Here is a 16540-nt window from a genome sequence, read left to right on the forward strand (position 1 = left end):
CATGAGCCTAAAAAAAATCTATTGGTGCAGCACAGTAGTTTGATTTTGAATTAGGAAAGAACTGGCAATACAGTCTATGGAATCCTTAAGCTCGTAGCGAGGCTAGCCCAGCATATACTTAAAATATCCTTTGTGTGCTTCAGTCAAGCATAATGTGTTTGGCCAACAAGTGGTTCTATTTCACTATTTCTTCCTCTGCATTTTTATATAAGTACTATATCTGTTCAGATCTACGTACACATGTATGTGTGTGCCGGCAGCAAGAAGAGAACAAATAAATGCAAATTTTAGGCCAGAGATGGTTTCTATTTCACATACATTCAGCTCAAACTCAATTATTTCAAAACTTTCCAGATATCCAATCGTAAAGCTCAGAAGTAAAATATATAACTACTTAACAACAGTAACAACAAGAAACACACAATCACCACCACCACCACACACACACACACACACACAAGCAAAACAGATACCACAAACCACCACATTTTAATCCATAATTTCTAGCGAATGGAAACCATAACAACTCAAAAGCAGTAAACCCACTATATATATATATATATATATATATATATTCACTTTATAGCTGGAAGACTTCGGGACAAAACTATGCTATAGTGACCATGGACCCAATGACCATGGCTGTGCCACATGGTATACATGCTAGCTTGAAACTACTAATGCTTCATTCTCCTTGCTGATGCAACCTGGTTAGCATGTGCTTTGCAGAAGGTAATTTCCATGTCTTATAGATCTAGCACGTGCTAGGACAATAAATGAGAAAGAATTAACTTACACTAAAAGAAAATACTAGCCTGTTTTGAGGTTTGTTTTCTACTTTTATCAGTCACTGTTGACTCATGCTGCAGAATCAAAACTGCAATATGCCTGCATCTCTGAAAAATGCAATAAAACGAGGAGCAAAGCCCATTCATCTTAGCTAGAAGTAACAGTGAGAGCAGTGGTTTTGAACAGTCACCAAACCCACACTTTGTTTTCCTGCTGATTCTCACAAAACATAACCTGATCTGGATTGGCTACTGTCCTACTTGATTTTTTGGCTGCAGACAACAACAAATCCAGAAACCTGCTTCAGTATAATCCTGCAGTCTGCAAAATGTCAAATAGAACCAGTTACACAGGGAGATGAGTTGCCTAATGACTGCATTTACAGCTGATGAATATGTTTTAAAGTTATACTCTAATTTTTTATTATAGTTTTATGTTAGAAACTTACACACAATTTAAAACTTTGCAATTATTTACGCTACTACCTAAAATAAAACACACAAAATAAACCTCAGACAGGCTTTTAAGTATTCTGAGTTTTCTCTCTTTTTAAAAATATCTTATGTATTCTTTTTAATTCCTTATTCTTTATAGCAGCAGTTTGATACAATAAACCATAGCTTGTGAGAGGCATTAAGAGTAAGTTTGCTAGTAGCAAACCTATTAAGTTACCTCATCAAGCAATGTGTTGCAATGCTTTCATACCAACTTATTTTAGCTTTTATGTTACAGCATTCATAAGTGTCACAGATTCTGAAAGTTTAAAAGTATTTTGTCAAAATGGTGTGCAGTGATTTCCTACTGGAGAATATAAAGGCAGAAACAACGTAAAAAATCAAGTTCACTTACAAAAAGAGACTGAAAAAAAAATCAATGAATGCTACCCAGATTTTGGCAATTAAAAAAGAGCTAGAGTTTCCAATATAATGCAGTGGAATAAGTTTACAGTTTGTCTCTTAGAGTAGAATATAAGAATCCTGAAACTCAAAAGACTTAATGTGAATTAAAATTTCTTAATGGTGATCAGCTCTTCTACAGTCCCTCAGTGCAGAGAAGGGTTAACAGAATGCTTCTTGCCTGCAATTACAAGCCCCAGCTCAGAGTACTTCATCACGTTCCCTACAGTTATCATATGATTCAAGGTTTCAAATAAGTCCAAAATGCTGAAAATAAGTATTTGTCTTGAAAATGGAGGCAGAGTGTATCCTCAGCAAGCTTGAAGACAGCACAGACCATTAATGGGAAGAGTCTGGCCAACTTACATGAAGGCTGATATATCAGTAGGTCAGGTTGCTATAAAGAACAACCACAACAGACTGGAAAAATGAACTGGCATTATCCTTACCCTGTACACCTAAAAAACTGTATGACAGAAGAGGACTGAGGGGCCGTGGTGCACCCCAACTTGAACACAATACAGCAACATGCCCTTCATGGAATGAACAGTAGTGGTACCCTGACCGCCATCAGGCAGAGTGTGAGAGGTGATCTTTCCCCTCTTCTCAACCGAGCCCACCACTGGAGTACTCTGTCTGCTTCTAGGCTTCCCAGTACAAGAGAGACAAAGATATACTATAAGCAGTCTAATGTATGGCCAGAGATCATTAACAGATTGCAGCGCCATTCCTCTGAGGAGAGGTTGAGAGCTGAGGCTATTCATCCTAGAGAAGGCTTTCTGAAATTCCACCAACATCCATAAATACCCAAAGGGAGGGTATGAAAAGGACACAGTCAGCTTCCTTTCAGCAGCTCCTCTGGTCCCAGCACTGGGCACATCCTGCATCACAGCAGTCTCTTCTGCCTGTCAGGCAGCATTGCTGTGCTGTGCTCAAGCACTTGCACAGGCTGCCCACACACTGAGGGGTCTCCCCTTTGGAGCTGCCCATGGGGCTGAGCCCTGCTCTGGGTGGCTCTGCTGGGGCAGGAGTTGGACTAAGAAATCCCTGCCAGTCTCATCCAGTGTGGGACTCTGTGATCCAATGAAACAAAAATGGCAACTGAAGACAATAGATTACAAGATAATGCATGTTCTGTTCCTTTTCCATTTACAATTATATCTGTTAAAAATTTAACTGCCTTTCTTTTCTTTTTATTGTTTTAAAAATATATATTTTAACCATTTTAAGGTTTCTGTTACCTTCTTAGAGAAGAATGATTACAGCACTAGTCAGAAACTCTGGAGACTTGAGCTCCTGCACAGTCTTCAACAAGTCACTCAATTTGCTCTAACTCATCTAATAAGAATGCAAAACAGAAGCAAGACTAACTACAGTACAGAGCACCTCTTATAAAAGGAATAGCAAAGAGAAATTTAAGACAGCCTGGAAGTGAGGTGAGAGAGGAGTAGTATTGTATCATATAGTGGCGTAGAGGAAGTAAAAGACAAGGACTGCTTGCTTCACTGTGGATCTTTGACTCCAGTATGTCCACATCATTCCTGATCATTACATTCAAGTCTGGATGATCTACATGATAGTCCTACCTTCACGTCAAGAAATCTTGACCACAATGGATATTTCGCTGCATGAACACGGGGTTCCCAGCATCTGAAGGGGATGTAAGATTAATCCAGTTATCTATATGTTTTTACTCCATCTTATTAAAGCTATTTAATTAAGCTATTTGTTTTCAGGCTTTTCTTACTAAGATTCAAAAAGAACCCTACCTACATCCTATCCCCATAGAACAGGACCTAACCAGACTCCAGACTAACACGTACTTCAAAAACCTCCAGGGGATTTTACACACAAGACCATGCATTGCTCTGTAGGAACAACACAAGTGATTCTACTTCAACACATTCCCATTGTGTTTATATTTAATTGACCAGTAAAGTAATTACGTTCTCCAGAAAGAAATCAATTTTATTTCCTATATTTTCCTTACTTTCTTTTATCGCAGTCAGTGCAATACAGACAGCCAATGTTGTTTGTAATTCCTCCTACCCAGTTCTTCAGTTCTATAGAAAACATATTTCTCCATCCAAATTGCAGTTCCTGTTTCCCATGTTATGTGCCTCTTCGGTTATTTGTGTTTCTGCTGTCTATTTTTCCTCATTATTGGAATAAGGTGTTTTGTTGTTTTTTCCCCACGTTAGCTTCTGTATGGTATTATTAGCTTATTTCAAAAGGGAAAAAGTTACATAGCAGTGCATTGTTCAAGCTCATCTTTTCACAAATATCACAGAATTATAAGCAGTCTATGCTATTGCTTTTAATAAGTACCTTCATTTCTTTGGCCATCACTGCTAAGCCTTAAAATGTTTTCAGTGTCCCCAGGCCAAGTAATCCACAACACAGAACTGCTGCAAAATTCTATTTTAACTCCAATGTTTTCACAAGGGCATACCTTACTATGTTTTATAAACCTACTTTATTACACGCTTTTCATATAAAAACTATAAACCTAGTTTTACATCACATTCAGCTTTTGACCATTCATCAGTTTTCCATGATAAAACCACTGTGAAATCAATATCCTTGCAAAGTTAAGCTGTCAAAAGTTACTAGACTATTTCCAAAGGCAATTCCAACTAGACAGACTACCAGATGTTTTCAATATATTTTATAGAAGATTGCATGATAATTTTAGTGGGACCGAAAGAAATGATACAACAGATAGCGTGTTGAGTTTTGACATTTTAAACGGCAAGCCCAATTGATTTTTACAAGATACCTGAAACAAAAATGCCAGTTCTGGAAAATTTATATTTAAACATTAATCCACAGAATTTAAGAGCAATTGTGCTGTCAAATAACAAGAAAAGGAGACAGCCTTCAGTAACAAAGTCTATATAAAACAACAGTGTCGCTATATGTATGTGCATGTGTGTGTGTCAATATTGAAATTCAGAGCTGTGAATTTTATATATATATATATATGTATGTGTATATGTGTATAGGAACATATGCCCTTTGCAATACTAATTCAGCTCTTCTGCTGATTTACAGGTTTTATTCTTAAAGAACTCTTCCAATTATGATTAAAATTCCTCTTATAATTAATTCAAAATTTTATTAAATCCAGCTTTTATAACTTTAAATATAATAATGCCAGCCAAGTCAGGGCAAAGAATATGTCTAGCCATTAATTTTACTTGTATCATTCCTCATCCCTCAAAAAAAAAAAAAAGGCAATAAAAGGATCCCTCCTTAGAAATCAGACTAGCCACTGCCACACTCATCTCCATAATAGCACAATTTCCAATTCACGCCTCATTTTCATTAATGTTTCTAGCCATAAATTTTTAAGCATATGATAAAAAATTTCTGAAGCGGCATAAAACTAACATGAAGAGGGAGTTCATTAGCATGTGACCCTAATTAGAAATTCCATATTAACTTCCCATTTCTACTTGTGCATATCCAAAAGCAGAGGGCCTAATATACTGCGTATGAGTCCTACATTTGTTGTAAGAGGCCTTACTCATTTTTATTATTAAACAATCCCTATGTTTTCCTTGGTACTGAGTAAGTCAACAGACAACAGTGTCAGAGTGGCACCTTTTGTGTCACAAATTATCCCAGAAAGCTGCAAGAAGCTACCAGCCCAATGCTTTATTAATGATATCAGATCATAAAAAGAAAGGGGAAATTGCTGACTCCAACTCTTTCCTAATGTTGGGTGATAAAAATGCTACTTCAGGATTCAGAAGGTTAAGTTCTAATGTGTATTTTGAATAGAGTATGCTGAAATAATTGCCTCATAAAGCAATGCATTGACCAGCCTGCTAATGGCTGCATAGTGCAAAACTCAGCAAAGAGTGCCAAGCTTTCTGGAAAAAATGCTGTGGCACTACTTTTGTAGCTTCACATTTAAGTTAACTTTTCCTTTTTTTCACATAATTTTTTTTTGTAAACTAATACCAAAGATTATCCCCCAACTAAACCTCTACTGCCTCCCTCTGACTACAATAAAACCAAATTATTAAAACAAAAACAAACATATAAAAAGGCAAACCAGAAAACTACAAGAAACATTAAGAAATCACAGTCACATTTCACTCGTGTAAACCAAGACACTAATTTCACCTATTTTTTGCTATTCTCAATGCAGTCTAATATCCACTCAGTAACTGAAATGAAACCAATGCATTGATTACATTTTAGAGTATGAAGTGATTTGTAGCTCAAAAACATCTCATTAACAATCTTATTGACAGAGAAAAACCCTACCTATCAATGCTTTCTGCATGCCTCAAAACAACAGAACATTTAAGTTTTGCTTGAAGTCTTTACCTATTTCTTCAAGTACCTCCCTCACATGGAAGTAAGAGACACTGAGAAGATCGCAGATATGCACGCAGATATCTCTACCTTTATCAAACCACCCATAGTTTGCATGCTGCTTCACTGGGCTGTGTGTATTAACCAGGGTGTATGGACAGCAGAGGGAGACGGTGGCAAAAGCATATCAGAGTGCAGCAAAAAATAAAAGCATGGAGACAAGTAAAAGTTAGAATCAAATAATCACCTGTTGAAATTTATATCATTTTAGAGATTTAAGTTGTCCGTATCCCCACATTTGTAATGATTACAAAAACGTTACAAATTTCTTTGCTAAGAAATATTCCTAACATAAATATTGTCTTTATCCAACACCAATATTGTTATCAATGAAGTTCCAAGAACACAACTGCCATGATTTCAGCTCAAAACCTTTCTTCAGTCTTTCTGTATAGCTGTGGCATGAGAACAAATTGGTTTTACACACTACAGTTAATTCATGAGAGTCAGATCGCATTCAGTGCACACCACAGCTTCACACACATCCACTTCATTCACTTCCCAACTGCACACAGAGCACTGAGGGCCATCAGTCAAGCTTTCCAGAGTTCACACCTTTGCTTTCATAGAGGCCAACAGTCACTCACATGTGAAAAGGATTGTAAATATCACACAGGATGCCCAAGCTCTACTTCTCAGTGTCAGAATTTACTACTCCAAAAATGGCTAATTAAAACTATGTGATCCTCTATTGATTGATTAAAACTATCAAACAAAATTTGAAAGCCATAATCCACACATTTGTACACCTTTTCTCTGAAAATGTGTACAAGTGCTTTGGATTGGGCTTTTTGTTGTTGTCTGGTGGATATTTTCATGTTTCTCAATCCAGTGATTTAGCACTAATTTTAATTTGACAAATGACAGATGAAAACACAGTCCTACGAAGTCCAGCGCTAAAACTTCTCTGGGCTTCAAAATCATTAACGTTCAGATGCAATCTCGTATGATGATTTCTGATGTCATTTCTACTATAAATACCTAAGAAGTACCAATTCATACAAAATACATTCTGCTTCAGACTTCAGTAACATACAAACATCAATGCACGCTGGTAATTCTGTAGTTATATCACTATCTAAAATAAAAATCCTTGATATTACCTTGATTGACAGAAGCATGATTTTAAAATACCAGTAATTCAGGAAAAACAATGACATTTCTCTACATTAGAGAAATGAAAGGACCAGAACACTGATTACTGGAAGAATAAATCAGATACTGAGATCTTAAGATGTCATAAACTGAACATTACAGACAGCGTATATAAGACATATTACCAGAGCCATTTGATTAATCACCAGTTTAGCGATAAGTCTTTTCAACTTGGTTTTTCCAACCCATTATCACTTGTGCACAAAAATATTAAAAGCCCTTTGAGTGCAATGTATATCAATAACTTTGTCTATTCCTAAAAGATTTATTACAAGTAGCAATTAATGATTGCTCTTATTTTTAAAGGTGCCTCTTTACATAAACATGATCAGAATAAGAGCAAAACAGGAGAAGTCAGCAGAAGGTTTTGAGTACCACAGAGAAATATCATTTGCAAACACAATTTCATTATGAGGCTCTTCCACTTCTGGCAGTATTCCTTTCTGAGCTAACACTAGATTTATTATCTTGTTTCTTGCAGATCTATAACAAAAGAAAGAAAAGAGTCCATACCATAATACGAGAAAGATTCATCATTATTGAATGAAACAAAAAACATTTGGCAGAGTGTACTGTGAAAAACATTTCCACGATTACCATTAATAGCACACTGTTTTATCTTACTACCTTTGGCTATTTTAGAAATGTTACATTAAAAAATGCTTTTTCCCCTCCTTTTACGCATTAACCAGAAATAATTCTGGCTTAAAACCTAAACGATTGCTGTATAAAGAGTTTATGCTGATAGACTCAAATAGCATCACAAAGTTTCAGAAAAATCTCTATACTTACAAAAGGGATTATCATGTGATTCAATTGTCCAAAGGAAGATTTTTTCAGTGATAAAATAGTTACAGAAACTTGAAATATATTCTAACCATTCCCATGCCACAGACTCCTTCCAGTGAAATATCTGCTTTTGGTAGCAGCAAAGGAGACGTGTTTACGATCCATGCTCATATGTTTGATGAACTTTTTTTTTGGTACCATTGTCACATATTCCCGTAAGCTTATTAAATGAATTGATGCCTTTGATTCTTAAGTGAACTGGGAAAGAATATTTTGCTTCTTTCTACATATGAGCAGAAGAGGACAGACATGTCCCACGAACTCCAGCATACCCCATCTCTGCTCCTACAAGGTGCAGAAGCACTTATACACCATGTATTTGAATAAAGTGCCTAAGTCAATGCCAATGTGCTGTTATTATGGGGAGAGGTTTTGGTTATGCAAGAAATATGACAGCATTCTTCACCTTATGAGAGGGTGCAGCACTGGCTCCAACAAAGCTATGGGTTCCATGGGGCCAATGATATCTGACTTACTTAACTTTGACCAAAAATGAATTTATCTCTTCTAAAAAACCTTTTAACCTCTTCAATATTTAATGGAGTGCAAGCATTTAAAGGTCACAGATGACAAAACAGAAGAGCTACATCTTGCCTTAGAATTATCCAATTGAAACTTTACCAAGTAACTGAATAAGAAAATCAGTAGTGAGCACTGAAGGCATTAATTTTAACATTTTAAAACTGTTTAAATTCTAAACTGCATTATGATACATGCTTTATTTCAAACATTTTTAGGAAAAAATAATTCTTGTTACTCTAAATACCCCTTTCTTAACTATAAAACTGTGTCACACTTTGTTTTGTTCAAGCATACAGGCATTATTAGTGAGACGAAAAATATGCACTGTTTCATTACCGAAGCTTTTCAAGTTACGACTACTGTTAAAGCATTACCACCAATACTAATTTGTTGGTCAATGTAAAATTACATTTCCTTACTGCAAGTCACCAGAGCAGCCTTGAGGAGTGCCCAACCAACACTATACACTGTGATAACAGATTGCTGTGCCCAGTATCCTCCATTAACAGATTTGGTTGTGTTTTTTAACATCGAAATTCTGAGATTTCATTGTATGTCCTATGGAGCCTATGTGTATGACTCCACAGCGGGCCTTGACAGGTTGTGGTTTTATATGAAAATTAACAGATATTTAAAATTCCTTAGTCATTTCAAGGGTAAAAATGGAAATTATTTTCAGCATTTCTATTTCTCCCCGTCCCCCTCCCCCACACTTACTTTTTTTTTCCTCCACTGGGAAACGTTAAAAAAGAACTATTAGTTATTATAAGAAATAGTCAAAATCCTGTCAAACGCCAATTTTGATTGATTGCTATTTGAATAAAAATGAGACAGGCATTGTATTTATATGACAAGTATAGATGTGATATCAAATGGTATTAGGGAGCTTCACTTTTTTTTTCTTTTAATTATCTCTGTTTGGATCAAGTATATTAAAAAGAGACGAGCCAAAGTTAGCTCAGATTCACATAACCTAGCAACGTTGTGACCCACTTGAAATTTCTTTTATAACACTTGGCTGACTTAGTCAAGGCTAAGGCACACATATTAATATAATGGGCCTGAATATATATCAAGATTTATTTTTAATACTTCTCTAGCTATTCTGAGTGCATTTAGATTCAGTTATTCAAATCTGTGTTTTCATTGAACTCTGCTTCTTTTACTAATTTTTGGAAACAATGGAGAAAGGCCAAGTGTGGGAAACTGTCATTTACAGAAGGGCTATTATTTGCAAATAAGACTGTCTTTGGCAAATAACATTGTCAGCATCCGCATGTTGATCTAGCACTATTTCTTATGCATCTTTCTTTGAATATTCCGGTACATTCTTTGCAGTAGAGCTCAAATAAAAAAAGCAAACAAAATGCAAACAATGTAGATTGTCTGTTCCTTCCTCCTCAGCCACGCTCTGACCATCAGTTTAATCCCATGTTAAAAGCCTTTCACTTTCTATGCAAAAATCAATAGTTTTTGAGGCAGAAAGCATTCAAGCCATACACAGATGAGTAAGAAACTCACCTGATATATTAGAGCTGAAGTTTAACTCCAGTGAATACTTCTCTGGAGTGAACAGGGTCCAATCAAAAGGATTTAGATCAGTTTAGGTTATAATACCCTACATTGTGTAGGAATTCTCTGACATTAGGGTACTATGGTTAGGCAGAGGTTGGACTTGATGATGTTTGAGGTCTTTTCCAACCTGGGTAATTGATTCTATGATTGTTGCTTATGGGTCTTCAAAGCTTTCCCACAGCGTACGCCCTTCCCTGACCAACCTGAGGGCCCTTTGTTGATCATGGTCCATCTGTCAATTTCATCCTACTTCTGTTGAGTACAACACTATACACAGTATTCCAGTTGAGGTAAAAAGAACATTGTGCAGAGACTTATTTCAAATCACTAAAACTTGAGGAAAAAGTTGAATTCTCTTCAGTCAATCTTTTTTGACTTGACTTGAGCAAAGCACTTGACCTGATAAAAGTATCTGAATGTTCCTACCTGCCAGCATTGCAAACAAACCTCACTACTGAACTGACATAAAGCCGGAATATTGTTTTTCTAAGAGGGCTTTGTTTGCTTGGTTTTTAAGTGTGGTGTTTTTTTTAGCTAAATAAGAAGAAATAAGAATATAACCTCAACTGGAGGTTATATTTAGGAAAAGCAGAACATTTAAACTGGTAATGACATCAATTTATACTGATGTAAGGCTGCTGGGTTTAAAAATAACTAAGTGAAATAGTGACAGCTTTTCCAGGATAGCTATTTTTCCTTCGCTTACTTCCTCCCTTTTCTCTTTCCCTTCTCTTTGTAGATTTTAGCATGCATCTTTCCGTATTGCTTTCTCACTAGCCCTGATAGCTCCAGCTAGTTCATAAATTCCATTGCTGCCTGCTGCCATGTGATGTGGTCATGCAGAAAATATTTCATAGGAAAAAGTGTTAGCTAGCTAGAGGCACTATTGTCGATCATTACTTGGAGCTGCAACTACTGGTATGTGACTATGTATTCATTTCATGCACTGTAACACCTAATGTACATGACAAAATATTGAATACAAAGTTAATTCACAAACTAGAGTAGCTGCTGATGCTGAAGCTGTGCAGAAAATACATACTATTATTCCTTCTCCTTTTCCAGTGCTCTCCAGCAATTTGAAACTGGTTCAGTTTCAACATCACTTAATTTCTCTATTTTGTTTAGCGTGATTTAGTTCATTACAGTTCAGAAAATATGAAGGCTGCTCCAAACAGCCTCCTGTTTTATGATGCTGGCCTACAGTATCAGAGGCAGATGTTGGTGGGATGACAATAGAGGCTGAACCTTCCCACCAATATCCCATCATATTTTGTTGCCGTGTGACAGGCAGCAGCAGAGGGGCAGTCTGGCTGAATTGTGTCTCACTTGCAAGCGTACATGAAGCAAAGGGAACCAAGACCAGGAACCAACTCAATGTAAGTCAGATGATACATTTGCACAGCAAATTACTACCTTAAGTATTTGAACACTCACTAAAACAGTGGAGTTAACAACAGGGTTGAAAGGGAAAAATATAGTATAGAGAACACAGAAAAATATCTTCCTATATATAGAAAAATTTTGGATGAAAGGTACAAAAATAAAGATCATTTTTAAGAACTTTGCACATGGAATGAATCACTGAGATTAAGTTTTCATTACTAGGTAGACAAACATATATATGTAAATAGAACTTTATTGTTAAACTGTATATTTATCAAGTAAAATTACTAGGACCTAATACGCTCAATGTATCAATATATTCCTCATTTTCTACATCTTTCTTGGAAAGCTATTTTTCATACTTACCCTACTATCTCACTCGCTCTACAGAATGTAAGTTTGAAACACATTAGCTCAGTTGGGCCCTAAACTAAACGTGGTCTATTAGAACATAAAAGCAGAGTATTTCCCATTTCAGTGTATCTCTGTTTAGGATAAAATAATTGCAAATTAATTTCACAATTAACACAAATAATAATATGCATTAACTACAACAGTGTGCAATTCCCCCCACAATAACTCAGTCACATGAGCCCATTATTTGTGTCAGGTAATAAATAATTAGTAAGAACTGTAATTAAAAACATTCTAATCAGAATCACTAGAGTTAGAAGATAAGGCATAATTATATGCCTATACATTTATATCATAAATCTATGTAAGCTGTACATTCTGTAAACTTTCATCACGACAAATCTAATTTTTACTGCCTCATTTCAGCAAGACTTTTGATTAAATACTGTATTTAGAAAATAGTACTCATCAATAGACAGTAAATTATTACTCATCTTAATATTTATGTCTTACAACCAATCTCATGCCCTTCCATAAAGAAAACCTGGAATGCTTATATGTTGCATAACACAATTTCTGGGAACATATAACTGCTGCTTTACTGTACTACTACTTTTGTTTTATTTTTCTATTGGCTAAACAAAGCTTCAGACAAAGAGAGTCTTCACTGCAGGTAGAAAATCCAGGTAGCCATCTGTCCAACTGATCTAACTGGAAAGATTGACACACACATAGTTGTGTGGGTTCTTTGTGTATGAACTCTACAATAAGTAAGACTGAGTGAAGAGGGGAAGGAGAGAAGAATACCAAGCTTTCTGTGAAAAGCTTATATTGAGATTTTTCTGCTAATTCCAGAGCTACAAGAGGCAGTAGATGTGTTATCAATAGTCCAGTACATTGACTCCTTGCAATAAATTAGTAATTACTGAGCGAAAACTTTCCTTCTAAAGTATAAATGACTTTAATGATAAAGAAGAGCTTGAAACATTGATCATTTGTGCTACACTTTGAATCTGAACTACCTGAAACAAATGATAGTCTGTGAAGCCTCCATGGTGAAGTATACCCTGTTGCCTGCAGTGATGTTAACTAATATCTCAATGAGCAAAAAAGAACCGCTGGAAGAAAACCAAGATCATTCAGAGTCTACAGATAACTTGGGATCAACTTCTGATTTATTTATATTGGATAGGACTAAAACAAGTATATACACATACGTATCTATATGTGTGCATGTGTGTGTGTCTATAAACGTACACATCTTTAGAGATTTATCAAGTAATTCAGCACCTGCACCACTTAAAAAGAGAAGTCTTAAAAGAAAACAAAAGTACTGGTTAGCAAAACTTCTTTTCTTCTGAAAGAAAAGGACATACCTTGACAGATATATATGAGCAACAGAATCTGATTACAGTTTTCTGTATCTTCTCCTGTTCATGGCTTCACTACTTCAATAGCACACAGTGGTGGGTTAACTCTGGCCAGCAGCCCGGCACTTCCCAGTCACTCACTTCCCTCCTTAATAAGACCAGGGGAGAAATTAAAACAGACTTAGAAAGTAAGAAATGCAAATTGATTTAAAACACCTCCACCTCCCTCTCATCTTTTTCTAGGTTCAGATTCACTCCTTCACTTCTGACTCCTCTGACCAAGCCATGCAGAAGGGATGGAGAACATGAGCTGTGGTCACTCCACAACAGCTCCTCCGCTGCTCCTTCCACCATCCTCCAGTTCCAGCACGGGTCCTGCCCACGTGTTGCAGTTCATCAGATAGAAACTCTGCTCCAGCACGGGCTCTCCATAGCCCCATTTCCTTCAGGATGCTTCTACCTGCTCCCCATGGCCTCCCCAGCAGCTGCACACAACCTCAGCACTGCAGCACCTCCTGTGCTCCTGCTGCACCCTGCCTGCTCAGGGCTGCTGCTCGCACTTCTCTCCCTCATCCCCCGCTGCTGTGCAGCAACAGATGGCAAACTGATCGGGAGGGTCTAACATCTGTTTTTTCTATCAGTGATCTAAGAGCATGACTTTTATGGTCACAGATCAGATCCAGCACTAAGCCGTTACCATTTGCAACAGAAAGGATTCTTCTGTCAACTTACCGGGATGCACCAACGACAAGACTTTTATCTGAATATTCCTATATTGCATCATAAACATTTCCAGAAGACAAGATTAAGCCTTCAAAGTTTACAACCTACTGTACCAGTATCTCAGTGAGTTCTGCTGAATAACTGCAGCAAAAATTCACAGGGAATAATCCTGAGAATACATCATAACTTCAACAGATTTATAAACCAACAGCAAATTCTTTTTTCCTGTACTTGGGAACTTGGGATCTATTTTCATCCCAATGGAGAAGTCCAGCATTGGCAAAATACATAAATCTGCCACAGAAAATACAGGAGTATTTTGTAGAAAAGATTTAAGAGTTAAAAATGATTACACATTCTTAAAGCAGAGTAAGGAAAGCATTCTTAAACAAAAGTTGAAGTTGAGCAGATGATAGAAATGAAGAGGAAAATGATGTATCCAAGGTAATCGTTACTTCAAAAAGAAAAAATCCTTTACTGCAGTGAACCAGAGCTGGGAAGATTAAGTGAGTTCTATCCACATCAAAATAGGAAACCTTGCCAATTACAACTTCATCATCAAGAACACAACAGAACCTCCTGTGAGCTAATAAAACAAGGATAAATGATTTAACATGTCATAAATATTTTAATTTCACTGTATGTTAGATTGGTACAATTTATGCTATTTGAAAAAGCCACAGGGTTAGGGGGAAACCCCTTACAATAGTGGAAATAGCGCTCCCTCCTTTGGGCACTTCACACAGTATGGAAAAGGTTCCCCAAGCTCAGGATGAGGAGGCACAAGGGGACAGCAGGGTGCCATTCAGACAGAGAAAAATGTGGTGAGGAGGAGAGAAACAGAACTTTACAGGGAGCAAGACACAGTTTGCTATGTGTTAGAATGCCACCAACTGAAACCAAGTCTGAAAGCAAGGACCTGCCACTAAGGACATCAGAAGAAAATACTTTTATTTATGACTTATTTTACTCCGAGTCTTTGGTTCAAAAAATAAAGCATTCTAATTTTAGTTCTAATAGAACCTGTCATTCGAAAAACATAAAAGGCTTTTAACTTTCTTTAGGGAGTTCTCTAAGGAGAAGGTCTATTTAAATCCACTTAAAAGATCCAGCTGACTCAGGATCTCATTTGAGATCATATTATTCACAGCCAAAAAAAAATTAAAAAATAAAAAGAATAATGTAGAATGAGAAAACCAATCATCCTGTCACCATTTATTGCAACACTGAGGACACACAGTATAGGAACAGATTATTTCACAGGCAAGCAGGATCGTTTTCAATCTGCTGTATAGACTGAATATTCAAATACTAAATATTCTTAATATCCTGGTGAAGGAAACACAGTGAGGAACTTTCTTTGCTGTTCCCAACAAAACCAAGCAAAATGGTTATCTGCAAATCACAACTTTGGTTTCAGAAACATGAAGGAAAAACTGCATTTACCTTCTGGAGATTATCCTCTACCTATTTCATTCTTAGTTAAAATGAAAGGAAAGTATCCCATTTAGTACAGATGAGGAAACTTTTCTTTTTCCTTCTTAAATTAGTTGGATGGAAAACGCAGAGCAAGAGCAAAGGTTCACTGTTAATGCAGCGCAGGGCAAAGTACTGCAGCAGGGCCTCCAATGAGAAACTCTTCCCTTAGGAAAAGCATTACTCTTTTCTTCTCATCCTTCTGGATATGAACACCTCTGTCACCATTATACACATTTCCAATAGTTCAAACACCAGCATAAAGCATCTGTCATCTCTGAAGTTCAAGATTGATTTTTCCCAGTCATAGAAATATTAATAACCTCAATCTTCAAATGGGGTGGGGGAGAACAAAAAAAGAAAAGCATCTACTCTTAAAAGACAACAAGTCATCCATGCCAGGAATATAAATTCAATATAAATTCTTGGAGTTCAGGACGAGGAGGGGAAAGAGTCCAGAAATAATCTTAGAAAGTAAAATGAGTCATAACAAACACAAAGACCACCTCCCACCTCTCCTCCTCTCCCCGTTTAAAATAATTATCTAACGATTTTGTAATACTGCAGTTTATGATTTAGAGCTCAGACCATTTAAAAAAAGAAAGGGATCCCAGCAAGGCTTTGCTCTATACTTCACTGAATCTATAAATTAGTATAAAATAACATTTTTTATAAGCTTGCCTTCTGTTTTCAACCTGGACTCTATTTATACCTTCTTAAATGTTTGGCACAGTCACAGCGATCACTTCAGCGATCAAAAAAGACAACTATAAATGTAACCCAAACTACAACACCATACGGATTGTATCTCAAACAGCCCATTTACAGAATTAACTTCTGCAACACACTTCATGTTCACGGTGACAACAATAAAGGTGAAATAAGAAAACACTGCCAAAGCAAAGAAAAAGTTTGAAGCACATATCTTAAGCGAACATTAAACAAACATGAGATATTTTCAACCAATAAACTTTTCGTATACATATACAGATGTGTGTGTGTGTGTGTATACACACATTTATATATAAAAAGGATTGCAGTAACTTATTTTAAAAT

At 36.4% G+C, this 16540-nt stretch overlaps 1 protein-coding gene across 23 annotated transcripts in view; it reads right to left on the reverse strand.

Annotated features, from left to right (window-relative positions):
• Positions 1-16540, reverse strand: part of RBFOX1 (RNA binding fox-1 homolog 1) — a 541423-nt gene that overhangs the window by 302384 nt on the left and 222499 nt on the right. Inside the window, exon 1 of one of the 23 annotated variants that reach the window (XM_085514221.1) lies at positions 13292-13310. The exons of the other annotated variants lie outside the window; for them this stretch is intronic. The gene's annotated coding sequence lies outside the window, so the exon portion shown is untranslated. Of the gene's footprint in view, positions 1-13291; positions 13311-16540 lie in introns of those variants that run through there. 23 annotated transcript variants of the gene reach the window in all.

The sequence above is a fragment of the Coturnix japonica genome, chromosome 13 (genome assembly GCF_054131305.1).
Source record: "Coturnix japonica strain WE chromosome 13, WE-NBRP24, whole genome shotgun sequence".
Classification (NCBI taxonomy): domain Eukaryota; kingdom Metazoa; phylum Chordata; class Aves; order Galliformes; family Phasianidae; genus Coturnix; species Coturnix japonica.